The 20,733-nt window shown below is 37.9% G+C and overlaps 1 protein-coding gene across 1 annotated transcript in view; it reads left to right on the forward strand.

The window, feature by feature from the left end:
• Positions 1-20,733, forward strand: part of LOC145661577 (uncharacterized) — a 146,811-nt gene that overhangs the window by 95,810 nt on the left and 30,268 nt on the right. The gene's annotated exons all lie outside the window — the stretch shown is intronic.

A 20,733-nucleotide genomic window follows, 5' to 3' on the forward strand; every position in this document is an offset into this window, starting at 1 on the left:
AATAAGAGAACAGAAAACTATAAGGATCTTGTGGCAAATCTTCTGCACTGCTACGATAGACTGGGGTGTAACATGTCCTTAGTTACATTTCTTAGATTCACACTTGGACTTCTTTCCTGACAACTTTAGTGCTGTAAGCGACGAGCACGGGGAACGCTTCCACCAGCAAATTTCGGACATGGAAATGCGGATACCAGGGAAAGTAGAATGCATCAATGTTGGTCGATTATTGTTGGACACTAATCAGGGATTCACCAGCAGAAAACTACAAACGCAAGACAAAGCGGTTGCGCCTTCAGTGATCTTCCTCCGAGGGATAACAACAAGGTAAATACACGGATAAGCTTATATAGGCAATAACGTAAAATTATCATAACTTCAAAACGAGAGCTAATCTTGCATTTTCATTAACATTTTTGTTATCAGCACCACTCAATAGACATAAAGATTAGCTGTTCTCATACAAGTTACAGAAAGAAAGTAAAACTTTGTTGGCTAGTGTTATCGAGGCATTTCTCTTGTGTCAACATCTATAAAATCCTCTCAAACATTTTATTAGCAAGGTTGATCCCATACACGGGTGAAATTATTGGAGATTATCGGTATGGATTTAGACGAATTAAATCAACTATGGACCAGATTTTACCATTCGACAAATACTCGAAAAGAAATGGGAATACAATACCCCATACATGAATTACTTATTGATTTAGAAAGGATTACGATTCTGTTAAGAGATAAATATTATACATTCTTGCAGAATTTGGAATACCTATAAGATAGTTAGATTAATTAAGATGTCTTTAAACGAATTCCAAAGTAAAGTCCGAATAGGAAAATTCTTGTCCACGAGCTATCTCGACGAGAATGGCCTGAAACAAAGAGATGAGTTGTCGCCATTATTATTCAACTTTCTTCTGGAGTACGCTATAAGGAAAATCAAAGATAGCGACCAGGGCCTAGAGCTGAATGGTATTTTCCAGGTTATGGCGTATGGTGATGATGTAAATCTGATAGGAGATGATAGGAGAACAACAGAAAGAAATGCAGAGACATTATTGAATACTTGCAGGTTTAGAAGTAAATGCAGGAAAAACTAAATACATGGAAGTTCACTGGGATCATAATACTGCAAATTATGGATGCGTCAAAGTATCAACTAACATTTTTGATAAAGTGGATACTTTCAAGTATCTAGGGTCAGTATTAAGATACCAAAATCATATTCACAAAGAAATTAAGTGTCAACTGAAAGCAGAAAATTCGTGTTATTATTCAGTTCAAATTCTTTTGTCGTCGCGAATTCTGTTGAGGAATTTGAAGCTCAAAATATATAGAACGATAATCATGCCTGTTGTTCTGTATTGTTGCGAAACATAGGTGAGAACGCAAACTTAAAGTATTTGAGAATAAAATCCTGAGACGAATATTCGGATCCAAGAGGAACGGCAGTCGGGAATGGCGGAAACTTCATAACGAGGAACTGCACAATTTACCAGTACACCCTTTACCAAACATTGTAAGGATAATCAAATCTAGTAGGCTGAGGTGGGCATGTCATGTAGCGAGAATGAAAGAAAGGCGGAACGCTTTCAAAGTTTTGACTGGAAATCCAATCGGCAGACGTCCACTTGGAAGACCTAGACGCAGATGGAAGGACAATATTAAGATGATTCTCGCAGAAATAGGAAAGCAAAGTAGAAACTGAACTCAGTTGGGTAAGGACAGAAGTCATTAGAGAGGTTTTGTGAGCGCGGCATTGAACTTCCGGGTTCTATAGGCCAGTGCTATTCAACCGGGGGTACGCGTACTCCTGGTGGTACGCGAAGATGTTTCTGGGGTACGTAAAGAGTACAATGAAATTAGTGACAGTGCTGTTTCACAACTTCTTCAATTTCCATCAACATATTTGTGTGAACAGGGTTTCTATGCATCAATCAAAAAAACGAAGCTCAGAAATTGCTTGATTCCAGAATCAGCACTCATTCTCGCACTCTCGAAGATTCGACCAAGAATTGAGGAGTTGGCGTCCCGGAAACAAGCTCAGTCATCTCATTAACAGGGTACTTTTAAAGTTACTTCAACTTTTTGAATTTTTAACATTGTCCTTGGTATGCAAATTATCAGAGAAGTGAGGGGAAAATCCCCTCAGTAGAACTGGACGTCTCCCATATGTTTTGAAATTTCCAATGTTAATTTTTACGGACGTGCACTTTATCCTTCTGTAAATAGTCTTTTGATTGGCACACTGATTGTACTTTTGTTGGGCCTCTGTTTGTCCCCATGCCCGTAGCCAGCCCAAAATTGTAGGGGGGGGGCGATCGAACCATATTATATTTCATCACCATATTATAGTTCAGTTACAAATCTACTGTGAAAATTTTAGGGGGCCAGCAAAAAGTTAAGGGGCTCGGGCCCCCGTGGATACGGGCCTGTGTACCCCCTTTTTAAGTCAACAAAACATGTGTATTAAGATTAATAAACTCATTTCGACTTAATTTCTTTTAAACAGCGTCAGGGGTACACAATTGAATGGCGAACTGTGTTTAGAGATACGCGAGAAAAAAGGGTTGAATAGCACTGGTATAGGCCATAGAGTTAGTTAGCTAGTTCTATAACGGTAAAAATATTTTGTGAAATATAACGGAAATTCAGAAAATTTGTTTAGTCTGTATGTTAGTATGTAGATAGATAAAACAGAGCACAACTGATACGTATGCACAGAAAACATATCCTAGTGATACAATTAGTTGGTGGAGAAATGATCCGAATAAATTCTTTAAATTGGAAGCATTTCATATGTCAACGGAATAAAAATAAATCACTGGTAGTGATTACTCTTTGAAAAAGACTAAATTCGTTGGGTTAAGTTCTGACCCTTTTAGTCTCTACTCTACGATTTCTAATATGTTATTATTCTCCTTATTTACCTTCATTTTTAATATTGCCGCACAAACAGCAGCTTGCGTGTGTCTCTTCACTCCTGTCATTTTCATACCTTCAATCTCACCATCGTGATTAATCCGATTGAAAAAAAAAGCATGATTTAGCAAAATCATCATCATCACAACACTGAACACGTATTTCAGACTTTGACCGTTTCCGATTTTGAGAATGCTGGTGCGTACACTATAAGTTATTACTCGACACCTTGTATATTAATTATCATTAACAAATCGTATATAATAATTTTATTTAAGTAATAAGTAAAAGCTTGTTGTGACTCTTACCGAAAATTTTGTGTTGCGTGCGGAGCGAGCAAGAAAATTTTAACAAATGTATTTCTTGTAAACTGACAACAATATTGATTTAATAGGGCGCCATTTCTTTTACGGGGAGCCGCGTTATTTACTTTTTCCGACATCTTTTCTTTTTTCTTGCTCGTTCGGCGCCCCTTTGCTTTCTGCACCCGGGGCAACCGCCCCGCTCACTCCCCCTAGCTACGGCTCTGGTAGTAATACTTTTAATCTTAACGTTCTCATTTCAGAGAAGTTACTTGTAATACAAAAAAGGTGTTCTGAACAATAAAACACGTTTCCACAGTTACATTGTTTCAATTATCCTTAGTATAGTAGTAAGATGTCTCAGCCTGTCAGTCATGCTAATATGCAAACTTTAAAGCACTAAAGATTTACCAATTGCATAAGAATTTAGGAAGCAAGACGCTTCAATCTCTCAGTCACGCTAATAGTTCATAGTCAGACTAATAGGTGTCGCAAGCTGTACTGTCTCGTCTCTGGCACGACAAGATGTCGCTAGAAAGAAGGTAATTTGCAGACGAGCCAAAGTCTTGTTCAAACAGCTAGTGTTGATAAAACGAAACATGCATGTTACATGTTTTCATCAGGGGTGCTCATCCTGTTTTAGTCCGTCATACAGCTGTGCTTACGTTCGGTCGGAAAGATGTAACAACTTGTTCAGACCAGCAATCCCGAGTGAGGTTTTTCCTGGTTTTTCGTAATTTTTTACACCAGGCAAATGCCGGGATGGTACCTAATATAATGGGTCTAGGTCAAAATCCCCACAGCCAAAACCCCCACACTCAAGAAATGTCAAAACGCCCACACAAACGGTCATAACCCCCACACAAATGGACAAATTTCCCAAACGCACGAACGGTCAAAACCCCCACAGCCAAAACCCCCACACTCAAGAAATGTCAAAACGCCCGCACGATCGGTCATAACCCCCACACAAATGAACAAATCTCCCAAACGCACGAACGGTCAAAACCCTCACACTCAAGAAATGTCAAAACGCCCACACAATCGGTCATAACCCCCACACAAATGGACAAAACAGCCACACATAGCAACGGTCATAATCCCCACATAAATGGACAAAACTCCCACACAAATGGTCAAAACGGACAAATCCCCCACACTCTGAAATGATCGTCATTTCACGTCTTTGTTGTGGCTCTTTATGACGCCCAAGAAGAATAGTTGCAACATCAGTTTAAGTGGAATAAAAAGTGTTATTAAACAGTACAAGGGCAAGACATGCAACCAGGATCATTTCAGAGTGTGGGAGATTTGTCCGATTGTGTGGGGGTTTTGTCCATTTGTGTGGCAGTTGTGACTATTTCTGCATGTGGGAGTTTTGTCCATTTGTGTGGGGGTTTTGTCCATTTATGTGGGGATTGTGACCTTTGCTATGTGTGGCTGTTTTGTCCATTTGTGTGGGAGTTATGACCGTTGGAGGTTATGACCTACTACCAGTGTGGGGGTTTTGGCTGTGGGGGTTATGACCGTTCGTGTATTTGGGGGATTTGTCCATTTGTGTGGGGGTTATGACCGATCGTGTGGGCGTTTTGACATTTCTTGAGTGTGGGGTTTTTGGCTGTGGGGGTTATGACCGTTCATGTATTTGGGAGATTTGTCCATTTGTGTGGGGGTTATGACCGTTTGTGTGGGCGCTTTGACATTTCTTGAGTGTGGGTGTTTTGGCTGTGGGGGTTTTGACCGGTTCCCAATATAACGGTTTCAGGCCACTTCCTTGTCCATTCCTTTCTTCCTCTCCAATCCTCCGAGCAGTGTGATTGTCGAGGGATGTCGCCCTCATATGTGTGACGGGCTAACATGGCCATATATGCTAAAAGTCCAGAAATCTAATTCCTAATCCTAATCCTACAGCTCTGCTTAATCCGCTTGACATATGGCTCCTTTCACTTATTGAATGTTTCTGATTTCTGAGAACCTACCCCGAAGCTAGGTACGGCCTTGAGTTAAAAATGTTCTTGTAAAACTCTCATACTTTTCTACTATTTGCTTCGATTCTCAGTAATAGCAACTATTTTTCTCTCGTCTCTTAATATTACTATGACTCACTTTGCGCCACAATCATTATTTTTGGACACCCTTGTTTTTTCTTTCATTAATACAGTATAAACATTTTCCCTGTGACATCTGCTACTACTTGTACACCTTAAAAAATTTAAGCTTGTATAGTGCTATATCTATCTATCTATCTATCTATCTATCTATCTATCTATCTATCTATCTATCTATCTATCTATCTATCTATCTATCTATCTATCTATCTATCTATCTATCTATCTATCTATCTATTTATCTATCTATCTATCTATCTATATAAAACGTTCGTATTTTTTTCAGAAATTTACGTTTATTTAGAAAAAAATTGCCTCTCGTTTTTTTCTAAATTTCGTTTTTTTTCAAATAGTCATTTGTAATGTATCTAACGTCTATTTAAGTATATTTATGTAGATGTAATTACCGTAAAATGCAACATAAACGCTAAATACTGATATGTATACACGACTCCAAAAGTGCACTACCACCTGCAATTCTCCTTTTCCTGCAATAGCAGGCAACCCAAAAAGCTCGGAGGTTGGGTTGGTTGGAAATTCAAAAGGCGTTGGGCTAAACCTCAATTTTGTCACAAATATATCAGTGTGGCAAAATGCAAATAAGAGAATAAAACAAATTGTTAAGAACGACAATTTTATTATTGTGACGGAGTTGGATGACATCAAAAGTTACAAAAGGACCTACTTAAGCAGTTCAAACAAGATGAATGGTATGAAACATATATAAGAAGAAAGCATTTCTCTCTTTACCCCCACCGCACCCAAAAAAAGAAACTCATGAAAAGAAAAAGTTATATAATATAAATGTTTCATATAAAAGCCTAACAGCACAAAAACAAATAGCTAAACGAAACGAAAAAGAGACAAACACAGAATAGGGGACACCAGTGGCGTAGCAGACTTGCGGCCCTCCCATGCAAGATAAAGAAATGGGACCCTAGTTGTAAACCCCATTGTTACAATATTATTATTATTATTATTATTAGAAAGTGGTTTTCTTTTCAAAATCTCTTAATCTGCCTAACAGCATGAATGCATATAGCGATCACGTGTGCACGTTTTGTCAATGAGCGGTTCCAAAGGCCAAAAGGGGTGGAAATGTCCAAGAGAGAGAAATAAAAAAAACTTTCTTATGGTAAATTCTAGTTCAAAGTTCGAAGCACTTGCTTTTGCACGTGATTTTTGTTTCTTTTTTCGGGGAACAGAAAAGTTCTGGCGCCTAAGAAATTATACCATATAATATAGCAAATTTTCAAGTGAATGTATTTACTTTGTAATTTGTGGTAATAAAGATATGATTAGAAAACAATATTGTAAAAAGTAAGTTTAATTTCTTCATCCATCGCAAGTCTTAGGGGCCCCTTTTACCTCGCCGCCCCCCGAATATCGATATCGACAATTTACAATGATATATTCATATCCATATATTCGCGATATCGAATGTTGATATATGATAATATAGATATCGACGATAGCGATGTATCGACATATCACAGGCCCAGGTCGGAGAAGTGATGCTTGAAATATACTGGAATCAACAATCAAATTCTAAATAAGTTCCTCATTTTCGTATTCAATGTTGAGGGGGAAGGGTATCAATCCGAATAGAAATTTTAAGAAAAACAAATGTTAAGATAAAAGTAGGTTTTCCGTCTCCCCTTGAATACAAAAATTAACAGAAAAGAATTACTGTAATTTACCTTTTACTTATGTTTCTCATTGTAATCACAAATAAGCGACAGTACACATACTTTACATAGTATTGTATACCATGGGCTAATTTTGGCTACCGCGGTTTCGAGGTAATCGGTAAACGAAAGAGTAAAGTTTGTCGACTCTCAACTCTTGACTGTTTGTGAGAAGATATATCACAGTTCATGTTGTTATTTCTTTGTTACAAAAACACTTCTATTTGACTCTACTCATGGTGAATTACTGAACTTATAAACATTTACAATCATTGAAAAACGAATAATTATTTTTAAACATAAAAAGTCGTTACAGTTCAGTAGAATGCAGTAGTAGATGGAAGTGAATGAAAATATTGTTTATTTGTTGAGATTTGCAAACTGAATGTGAATAATAAAGTTTCCCATTTTCTTGTCCAGAGGCAGATCTATGATGGACTTCTGTGGGCTCGGTGGTTAATAATACTCCTACTTAGAGCTACTTTTAAGAGCTCCAAACTCTCGAATGGGTTTTATTTATATATAAAATAAGAAAGATTCCCATTCTGGGGGACAATCGCCATGATCACCCCCTGGATCCGCCCCTTCTCTTGTGTAGCACTGTGAAGACATTTAGTTCGTGTATGCTCCTGACGATGCTGATTAGGGATGGCCACATCTGGATAATTCTTTATTCTGATATCGGATAGAAACTTATACGGATTTGCAATATCCGGTTGACGGCTAACAAAACGGATTACGGATAACGGACAATATCCGTATAACGGCTGCCGGATAGTATCCGTATAACGAATGACGAATAATATCCGGATAACGGATACTATCCGCATGGCGGATAACAGATAATATCCGGATGACGGATAACGGATAAGATCCGGTTAACGGATGACGAATAATATCCGAATAATGGATTTATCCGGATAATTTATAAAATTAAGATAACAGATAATATCTGGATAATAGAACATTCGGATCTCGAATAAACGATAATATCCGGATAACGTATATGGTTTTAAAAAGACAATATAGGAAAGGGACCTATTAGTTTTTTCTGCTCATGGAGTTATTGAAAGACGATCATCGGGCAGTGGTCCTAACCACTGAAAGATATTGCTTCGTAAAATATTTCCTAGTAACTTCCAATTTTCTTGTTCTTGTTATGGGGCGAGGTGGCTCAATGATAAACCGCTTACTCCGGTGCGTGGGGTCCTTATTGTTTCGATCTCCGGACAAATAAGTTTGCGGTGGACAAGATCATATCCGTAGGTTCTCTCAGGGTACTCCCACTTCTTGCCATTTTCACTACATCAATTCCTCTATTATCATTGACTTGCTTTAATCATTGGGCGCGATGGCTCGGTGGTGGAGTGCTTCCTCTGCTGAGTGGGGTCATTATTGTTTCGATCCCCAACCAAGTAAATTTGTAGTGGATAAGATCGTATCAGTGGTTTTTCTCAGGGTATTCCAGCTTCTTCCCACTTTTCATTCCACCAATTCCTCTATTATCATTAACTTGCTTTAATCATTAAGCGCGGTGGCTTAGTGGTAAAGCGTTTCTTTTGGTGGGCCAAGTACGTTTGTTGTCGACAAGATCTTATACGTGGGTTTTGACACGGTACTCCCGCATCCTCACACATTTCATTCCACCAATTCTTCTATTATCATTCACATCTTTCAATCATTGAGCGCAGTGGCTCAGTGGTAGATTCCTACCTTTGGCGGGTCAAGTAAGTTTATGGTGGACAAGACCGTATCCGTGGGTTTTCTCAGGGTACTCCCGCTTCTTCGCACTTTTCATTCCAGCAACTCTTGTACTATCATTAAGTTGCTTTATCTGGTAGGCTCAGTGGTAGAGCGCTTTATCTGGTAGGCGAAGTAAGTTTACAAGATCGTATCCGTGCGTTTTGTCAGGATACTCCCGCATCCTCCCACATTCCATTCCACCATTTTTCTATTTTCATTGACTCCCTTCAATCACAGGGCGCAGTGGCTCAGTGGTAAAACGTTTCCTATGGTAGGCCAAGTAAGTTTGTAGTGGACAAGATGGTATCCGTCGGTTTGGTCACGGTATCCCGCTTCCTCACACATTTCATTCCACCAATTCTTCTAATATTATTGACTTGCTTCAATCATTGGGCGCAGTGGCTCAGTGGTAAAGCCTTCCTTTGGCGGGCCAAGTAAGTTTGTGGTGGACAAGACCGTATCCGTGGGTTTACTCAGGGTACTCCCGCTTCATCCCACTTTTCATTCCAGCAACTCCTGTATTATCAAGTTGGTTTAATCTTTGGGCACGGTGGCTCAGTGGTACCACGTTTCCTATTGTGGGCCAAGTAAGTTGGTAGTGGACAAGATCGTATCCGTGGGTTTTTTCAGGGTAATCGCGCTTCCTCCCACATGTCATTGCACCAATTCTTCTATTATTATTGACTTGCTTCAATCATTGGGCGCAGTGGCTCAGTGGTAGAGCTCTTCCTTTCGCGGGCCAAGTAAGTTTGTGGTGGACAAGACGGTATGCGTGGGTTCTCTCAGGGTACTTCTGCTTTTCCCACCTTTCATTCCGGCAACTCCTGTATTATCATTAATTTGGTTTAATCATTGGGCGCTGTGGCTCAGTGGTAGAGCGATTCCTCTGGTAAGCCAAGTCAGTTTGTGGTGGATAGGATCGTATCCGTGGGTTTGTCAGGGTACTCCTTCATCCTCCCACATTTCATTCCACCAATTCTATTATCATTGACTCTATTCAATGATTGGGCGCAGTGGCTCAGTGCTAAAGCGTTTTCTCTGGTGGGCCAAGTAAGTTTGTTGTGGACAAGATCGCATGCGTGGGTTCTGTCAGGGTACTCCCGCTTCCTTCCACATTTCATTCCACAAATTCTTCTATTATCCTTGACCTGCTTCAATCATCGGGCGCAGTGGCTCAGTGGTACCGCTTTTCCTATGGTGGGCCAAGTAAGATTGTAGTGGACAAGATCGTATCCGTCGATTTGGTCACGGTACTCCCGCTTCCTCCCACATTTCATTCCACCAATTCTTCTAATATTATTGACTTGCTTCAATCATTGGGCGCAATGGCTCAGTGGTAGAGCGCTTCCTCTCGTGGGCCCTGTAAATTTGTGGTGTACAAGATCTTATCCGTGGGTTTTCTGAGGCTACTCACGCTTTTTCCCACTTTTCATTCCACCAGTTCCTCTATTATCATTGACTTGCTTCAATCATTGGGCACGGTGGCTCAGTGTTAGAACGCTTCCTCTGGTGCGTGGGGTTTCTGATGTTTCGATCACTTGCCTGATAAATTTGTTGTGGAAAAGATCGTATCCGAGGGTTTTGTCAGGGTACTCCCGCTTTCTCCCATATTTCATTAAACCAATTCTTCTATTATCATTAACTTGCTTTAATCAATGGGTGCAGTGGTTCGGTGGTAAAGTGCTTCCTCTGGTGTCCCAAGCAAGTTTGTGATGGACAAGATCGTATCCGTGAGTTTTCGCAGGCTACTCCTGCTTCTTTCCACTTTTCATTCCAGCAACTCCTGTATTATCATTAAGTTGGTTTAATCATTGGGCGCGGTGGCTCAGTGCTAGAGCGCTTCTTCTGGTAGACCAAGTAAGTTTGTGGTGGACAATATCGTATCCGTGGGTTTTGACAGGGTACTCCCGCTTCCTCCAACATTTCATTCCACCAATTCTATTATCATTGACTCTTTAATCATTGAGCGCAGTGGCTCAGTAGTAGAGCCCTTCCTTTGGCAGGCCAAGTAAGTTGGTGGTGGACAAGACCGTATCCATGGGTTTTCGCAGGCTACTCCTGCTTCTTTCCACTTTTCATTCCAGCAACTCCTGTATTATCATTTAGTTGGTTTAATCATTGGGCGCGGTGGCTCAGTGCTAGAGCGCTTCCTCTGGTAGGCCAAGTAAGTTTGTGGTGGACAATATCGTATCCGTGGGATTTGTCAGGATACTCTCGCTTCCTCCCACATTTCATTCCACCAATTCTTCTATTATCATTGAGTTGCTTTAATCATCGGGCGCAGTGGCTCAGTGGTACCGTGTTTCCTCTGGTGGGCCAAGTAAGTTTGTAGTGGACATCATATCCGTTGGTTTTGTCAATATGCTCCCGCTTCCTCCCACATTTGATTCCACCAATTCTTCTAATATTATTGACTTGCTTCAATCATTGTCTGCAGTGGCTCAGTGGTAGAACGCTTCATCTGTTGCATGGTGTCCTTAATGTTTCGATCCCGGGCTAGTAAGTTTGTGGTGGACAAGATCGTATCCGTGGGTTTTGTCAGAGTACTCCCGCTTCCTCGCACATTTCAATCCACGAATTCTTCTATTATCATTGACTTGGTTCAATCATTGGGCACAGTGGCTCAGTGGCAGAGGGGTTCCTCTGGTGATCCAAGTAAGTTTGTGGTGGACAAGATCGTATCCGTGGGTTTTGTCAGGGTACTCCCGCTTCCTTCCAAATTTCAATCCACCAATATCTCTATTTTCATTGATTACTTTAATTATTGGGCGCAATGATTAAGTGGTAGAGCGCTTCCTCTGGTGGGCAAAGTAAGTTTGTGATGGACAAGGTCGTATCAGTGGGTTATCTCAGGGTACTCCCACTTCCTCCCACATTTCATTCAACAAATTCTTCTATCATCATTGACTTGCTTTAATCATTGGTCCCTTGAGATGTCTTGGTCCCTTGAGCATTGCGGGGATTTCAGCAATCAGATTAGGTTCCAAGCATTTGGGTTGTGATGTAAATCTTTGCTGTGGTTCTATCTTAATATTTTTTTACGCGAGATAAAACCATTCATACAGCTATAAATGTTCTATCTTGTGCAACCAGGTATTGAGATTGAGCCAATTCGGAAATTCATTTCTGTTGCTTTGAGGCCAGGAATTGATTTCGGACATTACGCTGTTCTCAAACGACTAGGTTCTATTCAATGTTACCATCCGCGTCCAACAACCCCATGTTTAAAAGGGGAATAGAAAGGACCCGCGTCTAAAACTTCGGGACGAAGTTTCTTGAGGTTCAAGGCTAAGGATCGATTTCTGACATCACAATTGTGCTCAACGGATCAAAACCTTTCAAATGCCGCCACGGCGTCCAACAACTTCATGTTTAATAGGTGAAAAGAAGGGACCCGAACCCATAACGTCAAAACCCCATTCCTTGAGCTTCGTGGCCGGGGCCTGATTTCTGACATTACTACTTCACTCAGGGGACATAGACCTTTCTAGCGCTACCACGCGCGTGTACCAACTCCATGTGTAACATGGTCCCTCTGACGTAGGAGAATCGACTCGATACTTTTTTATAATTACTCTCCAAATGTATTTTTATACAAGGTAGTTTTGTTAAGTTTATCAGTAGGTCTAAAATAAGCCTCTTGAGAGCTGCTCTTATTTGTTAAAGAATATATAACGATCGCTTTTGGCTGTTGCAATGGTCTGTCCAAGCGGTTTGGTAAAATAAAATCAGCGTAGCATAACAACGAAAAGGTGTTTCTCTTATATGTTAAAAATAAAAGCCCAGAAAGGAAAAATGAAATTTTGGTAAGGTGAGTGTCGGGGGACGCCGAATTCTACTTCGCCCCGGGCAACGAAATTTCTAGCTACGGCTCTGAGCTCCAACGTTTATCGGCCTTTCAGAGTCTCATCTCTTACCTACAACAACGTGATTTGATTAACCTGTTATACAAAACATTTGGAAAGAACCTGTGAGTGTGACTTATTGATAGCTATGCAATATATTGACAGAGTGCTAGTCTTCAGTTTAGCAACGAAGTTGCCCTTAGGCGAAATATCACGTGGCTCTCTACTTTTGTCTGTGCCTTGTAAATCGTAACATTGTGTTTAAAGGCAAACAGAAACAAGGTCAGTTGTTTAGTTCACGCTTGTGTCTTTTACACAAATACTTATTGCCAGATTGCTGTTGGAAGCCTTTTTGCATTATACACTATAAAACAACATATCCAGATTCAGAGAAGCCCACAGAAATTTTCAAGGGTGAAAAAATACCTATATTATTATTATTATTATTATTATTATTATTATTATTATTATTATTATTATTATTATTATTATTATTATTATATTAATTACCAGCTTCTCTTTGTTGATAAAAATCGTAATTTGTCATTTATTAAGTGTAATATGACTGGGTCTAGAAACGGAAGAGAGGGGATCTTATTACCAAATATAAAAACGAAAACTTTGTTCAACAGTGACTATGTATTAAATAAATGAATGTATTGTTTGCACCTTTTAAAAAGAAAAATTATTATAATTAGTAAGAAATGTATTCATTGAAAAATTCTGGGGTACCAAAGGGTCACGTGCTAGCCACTGGACAAGCGGGGAGGGCATCAACTCGCCCACATAATTAGGTTAATGATTTCTGACATTACCATTGCCCCTGGGTGCAGTAGTAATGTCAGAAATCAGGCCCAGGCCACGAAGCTCAAGGACTGAGGTCCTGACGTTATGGGCTCAGGTCTCTTCTATTCACCTATTAAACATGAAGTTGTTGGACGAACTTTAAACTAGAATTTAAAATTTTCTCTTATTTGCAGTTTGCCACACTGATATATTTGTGACAAAATTGAGGTTTAGTCCAACGCCTTTCGAATTTGCAACCAACCCAACCGCCGAGCTTTTTAGGTTGCCTGCTATTGCAGGAAAAAGGAGAATTGCAGGTGATAATGCACTTTTGGAGTTGTGTATACAAACATTTTGTAATATATATGAGTAGCATACCTACTAACAATTCGGGTTTCAGCAGTGTTTTATCAATATCAACTAAGAAATAAAAGTATAAATAAAAATGTGTTTTTTTCGTGAAAGCAGGCCTTTAATAAGTACGAAAATAATATCACGTACAGTAATGCAGATAACTTGTCTAAAGGTAAAAACTAACACCAATTTGCCTACTAATATTTTTCTAAATATCACACATAAATATTTTGTTGACTAGATATATGTGATATGCAGGGCCGGCTCTACCATATGTGCAACACGTGTATTTGCACGGAGGGGGGATATCTGTCATAAGTGTATTATTTAAAATAAATATTTCTTGTTGAAAACAGGTTTCATGATTATGGTAGTTAAATTTACTAAGCTGATCTTCTATTTGAATACTACATTTTTAAATCATGTTTAGGTCACATTAGTTTAAGGTCACATGAATAGTGCTAAAGCAAATGGTCAAAAAATTCCAATATGAATTGCTTGATTGTTGTCAAATACAACAACTCAATTCTCGAACTTCTGTTGCATTTAGTAGTTATCAGAGTTCTGATATGAAAGCTTCTCTTGTCTTTGTCACAAACAAGTTCCTTATCAGTAAACATGGAAACAAGTTTTTAAGAAAGAAATAACTGATGTAGAAGGAAATCAAGAAATAAAGATAAAAGTACTAGTTGCACTATAATTGCAAACTTATACGTTGAGATTGAAGCTCGATATTGAATTCTATAAAATGGGTTACCAGTTTTCATATGTGTTTGCTTTGTCGTTCATTAACATAATATATTAATATTTAAAGAACAAACCAGACACAATGAGATTGTACTTGTAGTATTTAAGGCTTTCTGAGTGCGAGTGCACTTTCCCTTCCCTGCGTTGTTCGTGCTTAAAATAGTGACTTTTCGAAATTTTTATTTATAAATCCGTACTTATATGTCGTAGCGCAAGTCAACTTACGCCAGTCGAACATTGGTTCTTACTGAACAAAAATGGATACAGATCGTTACAATGGGTTAATTAGGAGGCGTACAAAAAATTTGTATTTAGGTTCTAACTCTTCATTTTCTAGTTTTCCCCTAATTTTCTGTTTATCGTACTCTATTTTTTGTAATTATAAGCTTTGTTCCTTAAATATCGCATTAGTAAGTGTAAGATATACTAGTGGTGTACCAATGTTTCTTTTAAGATAGTTTGCGTCTGTCTAATAGCAGTGCTACCAGCTACAGAAAATTTTAATTCCAGATTTTAGGAGGAAATTTTGGAAAAGTTCCCAGTTTTATCTCTATTATTTCCCTCTTGTTGGCTACATCGGGACAAACGTACTATTATCTGAAAGTATCGTCTTTGCCCTACACAACGCACTATAAAAAGTTTCAATAGGATAATTAGGGGAGGTACAGTTGAGGTTTACAGTAGAGCTTGTTCTCTAAGTGGAAAGATAACTGTGATTTTCTTTTAGGTAGAATGACATATCTTTTAATGACATGCTTACATTATTAGATATCGTCATGCTACTTGTAGGATATATTAGAGGGATATCAAAGTTTATTTCAAGATAGTGTGTGTGTGTGTTTCTGGTAGCAGTGTTACCAGATAGAGAACATTTTAATTCCCGATTTTAGGGGAAATTTTTTAAAAAATTCGTTTTCCATTTTGTCGGCTACATTTAAACAAACGTACCGGTACCAAAGTCTAAAAGCCTCCTTCTTAGCCTACACAACGCAGCATAAAAAGTTTCGGGTCATTCCATATGAAATCACCAAATTTGAAACTAAAATGTGGCTCATATGTTTTAAATTTTCTTCAAATTTTGTATATGCGTTGTGGTATCCTAACATAGCACACCTGTCAAATTTTACAACTCTCCCTCAAAGTGGATTGCTGTAAAAGCCATTCGAAATTTGGGGGTTTTGTCCAGAAAGCACCTAAGACCGCCTTTAACCTAAAGTGCTGAAACCGCTAGATCTCGAGAGATATTGAAGCTATTTGAAAATGGTTTTCACTAAAACAATCTTAGAGTTTGTAGCATTTAAAACATTGTACTAATAAACTTCTCAAGTGGGGTTAAGCACATGAATTTTGTCATCAAAGAGAAAAAAAAAGAAGAAAAATGTCAAAATTTGGGCAATTATTTCTGAAAAAGGCCCACCTAAAACCAACCTCAAATTTGTAAAGTAAGTAGCTCTGGTGTTCATCTTTAACATATAAAAAATGGGAGGGTGTTTTTGGTATGTTCAAGGAAAACAAATTATTACAATGTAAGTTGAGGGCGGATTTAGGCACTTTTTGCACAAAACCCCCAAATTTTCAATGACTGTTTCCGATCTTCCGTGTTGAAAATGTTTATAATTGTCAAGAATGAGGTAATTGAACAAATGAATTGTGCCAGAAATCTGAAACTTCAAGTACCATTGGTGAAGGGACTCAGATTCTCTCGTTAGTTCCAAAATCGTGGACGACTATGAAAATTGTTGAAAACATTTCAAACAACCGGGTATCTCGTTCGTGAAGCTCAGTAAGGAACATGGTATTTTAGTCAAACCTAGTTCTAAAAAAAGACAATTTTACTGCAAACACCTTTAATTTAGTTACAGTGATAGAGGTAAAGTGCCCTGAGATGCTGGATTCAGTGTCAGTGTCAGTAAGCATATAAAGTTCACATCAAAGAGAAAACAGAAGAAAAAATAATGCCAATTTTTAAAATTATTTCTGAAAAAGACCCACGAAAAATGGTCATTTTGTAAAATTATTTCTGAAAAAGGCCCACCTAACATCAATCTCAAATTTTCAAAATAAGTAGCACTGGTACTCTTGTTTATCATATTAAAAAATTAGGAAGGTGTTTTTGATATGTTGAAGGAAAAAAACTCAAGTCTCATATTATTTAAGTTTCTAGTATTTTTAATACGAATTGCATAGCTAAGTATATTACTCGTATATTACAATAGTTGATTGCTCTTATGAAAAAATAATTTAAAAAAAAAGTAGAAACCCTTTCTTAAATATAATTTATAAAGTTATTTTAAAACAATATGTGCCTATTAGATAGCCTATATAGCGCTGTTTGATTTAACGAAAAAACACCGAACAATAGTGAACTATCGTTATACACAAATACAGGAGGGCCTCGAAAATCCGAACTAATTGGGACCACAGGTAGTTCGGATTTTCAAATTGTTCGGATTTTCGAAAATGACCAGGAAAATGCTATTTAGGCTTAAATATACTATACGGTATGCTCTTTTATCGATACAGTGGTTATACAGTACATACAGTAATGACAATATCGTATGTAAGACTATTTATATTTAATGTTTCGGAAGAACCTGCTCGTACACTAAATTACAATGTTCTGGTAACTCACACTTAAAACTTAACTTTTATGGGCCTAAGGGAAAATAAAAATATGTATGACAAATAATTACATAAGAATGAGCTTTTGTAAAAACATTGAGTTCACACAAAGAAAACTCAATTAGTGTACTGTCACTAGCTTCTAGGGACCGCGTTCGAATTTTTGACGTTTCGGATTTTTGACGTCCGGATTATCGACGTCCTACAGTAACATTTACATGTTTGGTTGATTGCAAGCAATTTGAAACATTGAGCCTAAGATCTCTTATCACCAATTTCAGAGAAGGTCTTCTCAGTAGCTTGAATTTCTTCTTCACAAATGCTGTGATTTCTGCCAGTACCAGTTGATATACTGGGTACTCCAATATTAATGATGCAGTTTTCGTATGGAGTCCAGCATGTGTCAGGTGGTTTTGGCCAGAAAAACATTTTCTTGGGTCTATAAGGATGAAGGAAATTCACATTAGTCACGATGTTCTTTTGAATTCTTAACCATTTTTCTTCAGAAATGCACGCAATTAATTACTCACGCCTTTCGATTCTGCTCAAATATTTAAAGTGAATGAGATACACGACTTTGAAGAAGATACACGACTGAAGTTTCAACAGGCTGATGTGTTCATAATGATGAATTTCACGCATCTCTTGCAACGTTAGGGTTTTGCAATCTCTTTTGAAGTATTGGACAAAGGTTTCCAACATATTCCAGCATAAAAAAGCGTTTGGTTATAGTTGGTTATAGTTTGACATAAGTTGTAGTTTGACAAAATTCGAAGAAATCAGCAACAGTAACAATTCGGTCATCCAGTGGACTCTGTAAAACTAGCATGTCTCGCTAGACATTCAGTGTCTCAATAGCAAACACTTTTGCCGTGACTTGTGACAAAATAGTTGCATGGACAAGTGAGTCTAAAATCACTCATGCAGGCGTAAGTTGACAAAGATTTTGTTTTAATAGTCTTTATATCGGCTGCTGACCCGTCTCCAAAGTAGATAACGTGTTTAATTTGAGAAGAAACATCGTTAACATACTTCAAGACAATAACTTGCAAACCATAAAATATAACTGTATCGTGCTTTATCATTTCACTGATACAACATAATGAAACATTTGATAACAGAAGTTACAGGATCTCTTAGAATGTTGCATTTAAAAAGATTAGAATGTTGCACAGTTGAGTAGAATGTTGGTCCAGTGCTACTCTTGAACTTCATCTTGAATAATACAGGAGTAGTTTTCAGCAAAATCCACTATAATTAACCTTTAAACTACGGAGGGTTTAACCTTTAAACTACGGAGCTCTGTAAGGGTTACAAAGAAGTCCATTACTTCACTCCTATTTATCGAAGACACATGAAACTGCCAGTGTTACAAAAGTTATTGGAGTACCATTTCGAAATCAAAATATCCGTAGTTAAGACAAGAAACAGGGCATTTTGAAAACAAAATATCCCGTAGTTTATAGGTTAAGCATGATTTGTCATCCAAAGTCTCTATTGTGTGTATTTGAAGTAGTCGCTCTGGGATTTGGCTATGAAGTGATGCTGCGCTAATTTGTATTTTTTTCCTACAAAAATCTCAATGTAGTCGTCTGTTTCTTTAATAATTGTCTCCATTTGGGTTCCGTCAGTTTGTTCCCGTCAGTTTTTACTTATATCTTCTGAGTGAGTCAGTTCTTTTAATGCACGAACGAGATACTCAGTTGTTCGAAATGGTTCAATTGTTTTGTTAGTCGTCCATGATTTTGGAACTAATGAAGGAATGTGAGTCCCTTCATCAATGGTACGTGAAGTGTCAAATTTCTGGCACAATTAATTTATTCAGTTACCTCAGTCTTGATAATTATAAACATTTTCACAGGGAAAATTGGAAACAGTCATTGGTAATTTGGGGGTTTTGTGCAAAAAGTGCCTAAATCCGCCCTCAACTTACATTGTGTAATAATTTGTTTTCCTTGAACATACCAAAAACACCCTCCCATTTTTTATATGTTAAAGACGAACACCAGAGCTACTTATTTTACAAATTTGAGGTTGGTGTTAGGTGGGCTCTTTTCAGAAATAATTGCCAAATTTTGACATTATTTTTTCTTCTTTTTTCTCTTTGATGACAAAATTCATTTGCTTAACCCCACTTGAGAAGTTTATTAGTACAATGTTTTAAATGCTACAAATTCTAAGATTGTTTTAGTGAAAACCATTTTCAAATAGCTTCAATATCTCTCGAGATCTAGTGGTTTCAGCACTTTAAATCGAAGGCGGACTTAGGTGCTTTCTGCAAAAAACCCTTTTTGGTAGAGCTGTAAAATTTGACAGGTGTGCTATGATTGTATACCACAACATTTGTAAAAAATTTGAAGAAATTTTAAAAGACATGAGCCACCTTGATTTGTTGATTTCATATAGGATGTCCCTTTCATTAGGTTAATTAGGGAAAATACAGGTGAGGTTTATAATAAACATTGTTCTGTAAATAGTAAGAAAATGGTGAATTTCTGCGGTACAAGAAGATATATATTTTTTTAAAATTTCATGCTTATTTTGTTAGATATCGCTATGATACTCGTAGGATATATTAGTGGGGTACCAACGTTTGCTTTCAGATAGTTTGCGTCTGTCTTGTGATACTGTTTCCAGTCGAAAAATTAATTCCCGATTTTAGGCGAAAAATTCGAAAAATTTCCCTTTCCTCTCTATTATTTCCCTCTTGCTGGTTATGTTGCACTATCTAAAGGCCTTCTCTTTGGTCTACAGAGCGCATCCTAAAATGTTTCAATAGGATAATTAGGGAAGCTGTAGCCCTGACATATCTGTTAATTTTTGCTTCTGAGGCGTAAAAAGTGTCAAATTTCGTGTGTATGATGACAGAGATTTCTTCTCTCCTTGTATGGAAGCCAGCGACTTCAGGTTTTCACTGTACCTAGTGAACACACCAAAGAATTTTTAAAGGTGGTTGGACTCATGTGGCAACAGTGGTGTTAGATACAAAAAAATTGAAATTCGGTTAGGGAATTTTTTGTAAATTTTCATCCCTGCATTTCCCTCAATAATTTCCCTCCAGTTGGCAACACAGCAATGTAACTTACACCAAAAATAGCCACACCCCTTTTCTAAAACACAAGGCCATAACTATCTCAATCGGGTAAATGGTTTTAGAGCAATAAGTCACTAACTGAAAATGTAGATAAACGCCAAAAATGACCTCGGTCAGAAAGGGATAATCACATACTTTTGCTCGTATAGGTGTAAAGAAACAAACGAGGGTTTCGAGTCAAGTTCTGTTGATTATTTCACTTATCAGCAACATAGATCAATAAATAATAGTTGCCAGAAAAAAAACAGTAATTTGAAAAAAACATGAAAAAGAACGATGTTTTTTATTGAAAAAACTTCACAGTAAAATAATCTTTTTTACAACACTAGTGCTATAGGTACAGGACGTGCAGGAACAAACTTTACAAACAACATAGACATTTTTTTCTTACGTACTCCACTCAGGAAAGTTTCACCTCTGGTGTTCAGGCTGCTCCTTTCAGCTTGTTTGTACTCTGCTTTATCCTACATGGAATATACACAATAAGTAAATAAATGTTGAAACGTACACTTAAGAAATTTA

Source organism: Thermobia domestica, chromosome 10, assembly GCF_964235325.1.
Source record: "Thermobia domestica chromosome 10, izTheDome1.hap1.1, whole genome shotgun sequence".
Lineage (NCBI taxonomy): Eukaryota > Metazoa > Arthropoda > Insecta > Zygentoma > Lepismatidae > Thermobia > Thermobia domestica.